The sequence below is a fragment of the Rhipicephalus microplus genome, unplaced genomic scaffold (genome assembly GCF_043290135.1).
Source record: "Rhipicephalus microplus isolate Deutch F79 unplaced genomic scaffold, USDA_Rmic scaffold_645, whole genome shotgun sequence".
NCBI lineage: Eukaryota > Metazoa > Arthropoda > Arachnida > Ixodida > Ixodidae > Rhipicephalus > Rhipicephalus microplus.
The window spans coordinates 3,602-7,500 of record NW_027465203.1 but is presented as its reverse complement, the minus strand read 5'-3'; the positions used below and the strand labels follow the sequence as shown (position 1 = coordinate 7,500).

Genomic DNA, 3,899 nt, shown 5'->3' with positions numbered 1-3,899 from the left:
ATTGGCCCGCCTAACCAGAAAATGCCTGCGGTACACCCATTTGGATAAGAGTGCACGCAGATGCGGGCCTCGACGGCTACACATTTCCTCGGGCGGCCGCCTCCCGGCCTCCGTGGAGCGCGGGATGCACGGTCCCATCGACAAGCCTCTCCCGTTTTTACCGTGGCGTCGCGGTTCACCACGGCGGGCGGGTCGGTCTCCTCCGCATAAAAAGGGGGACCCCCGCTTTTTGTTCCACGAAATCGCACAAGCTTTTTTCGCATCCACGGTTTGCCACCGCACACCAAAATGCCGATCCGGCTGCCTACTTTAGCCAACAGGTGGAGCCAGGCGCGCCGTACTTGCGCGGCACTTCCCACGTCCACCGAAGTCGGTGCCAAGGACCACTTTCGGCGCCGGAGCCGCGTACGAGCCTACTCGAGGCGGAAGAACGAAGCCAGCAAGGGCCTGGCCGCAAGTGCGTTCAATTGTCGGGACGTCCAAGTCCCTCGTTCTTCCGTGCTTCCTCTTTCGGCAAGTCGTTGCGGCACCTTCCCAAAGCGCGCAGACCCGCTAATCGCGACGAGCGCGACGTGGCCGTGCCGCCTTTCCCTCGGCAGCAAGCAAAACGCCTGGCAACGTCGACGCTCCCCTAACCGCGATCTCGCACCGTGTTTCGTGTGGCGAATTCAAAAGCCGGCCGGCGCTGCTGCAACCATTACGGTCGGTACGCATACGCCGCGGAGGGCGGGACGGTCATCGGAGCGTGCGGTTCCTCCATCGAGTACTGCGCACCTCGGCCGTCGCATCGCCGTGCCATGACCGGCCGCGCGTCAACGCGAACCGGTGCCAGCGAGATCCCTCGCCTGCAAGAACCGACCGGCAGCCTCCGTCACCCGAGGACGCGGAGGCGCTTGCCGCGGACGGCGGGACGGTATGCACTGGTGCACAGCGGACCCGTCACATCGCCAGTTCCTTGACCGACCGCCGACGCTTGTGCCGTTCCTCTCGTACTTGGCAGTCGCCGCGCGATTGTCGGGTCTCGTTCTTGCACGCTCGAACGGTCGGGAGGGCACTCGGCTGGCGTTTCGGGAACGCGCAGCCTCGCCTTCTACCGACGTAACCACGACTCGCCGTTCGCGCTCCGCCGCTCCTGTTTACAGTACTAGGCGGTCCCGCAGCGGTCGGGTCGCGCATTTCGAGCGCTTCGAGCCACGGTGCAGTGGCGGGTCGAAAGCCGACCTATGAGTGCGTTGCGCCGTTTGTACCCGCGTCCGCCACCTGGCCGACCGTCCAAGGTCGCGGTGTTGGCGTCCGCTGGGCGCAACAATTTGTCACGGGGTGCCGCTCCACATTCAGGCAGCCCCGTGGGGAAAAGCCGACCCCGCGTCCAAACGGGGTCAGCGGCAGAAAGTGTCGGGCGCAGACGCAGCTGAGGCGCTCACCCTTCACAATCCGTTAATGATCCTTCCGCAGGTTCACCTACGGAAACCTTGTTACGACTTTTACTTCCTCTAAATGATCAAGTTTGGTCATCTTTCCAACAGACCGGCGCAACCGAAAGGCCGCGCCGGACATCGGTCCGAAGACCTCACTAAATCATTCAATCGGTAGTAGCGACGGGCGGTGTGTACAAAGGGCAGGGACGTAATCAACGCGAGCTTATGACTCGCGCTTACTGGGAATTCCTCGTTCAAGGGGAACAATTGCAAGCCCCTATCCCAATCACGAAAGAAGTTCCACGGGTTACCCAGTCTTTTCAGACAGGGATAAAGACACGCTGCTTCCTTCAGTGTAGCGCGCGTGCGGCCCCGGACATCTAAGGGCATCACAGACCTGTTATTGCTCTGTTTCGTGCGGCTAGGAGCCGCTTGTCCCTCTAAGAAGGTTGTAAGGTGCTGGGAACCCCGCACCTATTTAATAGGCTAGAGTCTCGTTCGTTATCGGAATTAACCAGACAAATCGCTCCACCAACTAAGAACGGCCATGCACCACCATCCACCGAATCAAGAAAGAGCTCTCAATCTGTCAATCCTCCCAGTGTCCGGGCCGGGTAAGTTTTCCCGTGTTGAGTCAAATTAAGCCGCAGGCTCCACTCCTGGTGGTGCCCTTCCGTCAATTCCTTTAAGTTTCAGCTTTGCAACCATACTTCCCCCGGAACCCAAATACTTTGGTTTCCCGGAAGCTGCCCGCCGAGTCATTTGAGTAACTCAGGCGGATCGCTGGTTGGCATCGTTTATGGTCAGAACTAGGGCGGTATCTGATCGCCTTCGAACCTCTGACTTTCGTTCTTGATCAATGAAAACATTCTTGGCAAATGCTTTCGCAGTAGTTCGTCTTGCGACGGTCCAAGAATTTCACCTCTAGCGCCGCAATACGAATGCCCCCGTCCGTCCCTCTTAATCATTACCTCGTATTCCAAAAACCAACAGAACAGAAACGAGGTCTTGTTCTATTATTCCATGCAAGTTTATTCAGGCGACTCGCCTGCGTTGAGCACTCTAATTTTTTCAAAGTAAAAGCACCGGCCATCTCGAGGCACACAATGAAGTGCACCAAGAAAGAACCGGCATGATGTTCAGTCCGAGCCGTCGCATCGGGTAGATGCACTACTCGTCTGGAACTGAGATCCAACTACGAGCTTTTTAACCGCAGCAGCTTTAGTATACGCTATTGGAGCTGGAATTACCGCGGCTGCTGGCACCAGACTTGCCCTCCAATTGATCCTCGTTAAAGGATTTAGAGTGTACTCATTTCAATTACGGGGCCTCAAAAGAGTCCCGTATTGTTATTTTTCGTCACTACCTCCCCGTGCCGGGAGTGGGTAATTTGCGCGCCTGCTGCCTTCCTTGGATGTGGTAGCCGTTTCTCAGGCGCCCTCTCCGGAATCGAACCCTGATTCTCCGTTACCCGTAACAACCATGGTAAGCAAGTAACCTACCATCGAAAGTTGATAAGGCAGACACTTGAAAGAAACGTCGCCGGCTCGTGGCCATGCGATCAGCACAAAGTTATCCAGAGTCACCACACAATACGGGCCGAAACCCGATCGATCTTGGTCTAATAAAAGCACCCGTTACCCAAAGGGCTCCAGGCTCACTGCATGTATTAGCTCTAGAATTGCCACAGTTATCCAAGTAGGAAGAAACGATCTAAGGAACCATAACTGATTTAATGAGCCATTCGCGGTTTCGCCTTATTTCGGCATGTACTTAGACATGCATGGCTTAATCTTTGAGACAAGCATATGATTACTGGCAGGATCAACCAGGTAATCGTTCGACTGCGCGTCCGTCCTCGCCCTCGGCGGGCCGGACGCAGTCTGTGTGCGGCGGAGGCCACCTTCAGGCGCCCCAACACGCTTATTTTGCACTCCGAGATGACGGCGTTCGAGCTCGCTACGGCACAACCTTCCCGAAAGACGAGTGGGAGCCGTGCGGCAAGAAGCACGTTCATGCTCGCTCTTTTTCGTTGCATCGACTCGGTCGCGCCGTGCGGGTTGCCCAAGCCCGCTGCACTGTCGGTGGACCGGCCGGAACTAGCAACGGAGCCGAGACTGCAAAGCCGCCAGACGACGGGTCACGCCCGCGTCTTCGGCGCTTTCGCATCTGAATCGCCCGAGGACGACACGGAACACACCTCGATATCGTGGTAAAACGGCACCGTCCGACAACCAGCCCCTAACGCATCAAGCGGATGAGGCTGCAGACGACTGCCGTGGATTCCCCTGGAGCAGACCCGAGGACACGCTTGACGAGGCCGAAGCCCGCCGCATATCAGACACCCGGTCGCTTTCGCGTACGCCGCTCACGAGAACCCCCACATAATAGCAGCGATAAGTACCCAGACCTCCTTGGGCCCTAATACGAGCGTACTCGAGAAAATTTCACCGCGGGTGTGCCCCGAAACGTGTGGCATGT

At 57.5% G+C, this 3,899-nt stretch overlaps 1 non-coding gene across 1 annotated transcript; it reads right to left on the bottom strand.

The window, feature by feature from the left end:
• Positions 1–1,438: 1,438 nt before the first annotated feature.
• On the bottom strand, positions 1,439–3,253 carry LOC142795389 (small subunit ribosomal RNA). Its single transcript, XR_012892992.1, has one exon. It is a non-coding gene; the product is annotated as a small subunit ribosomal RNA (ribosomal RNA).
• Positions 3,254–3,899: the final 646 nt, after the last annotated feature.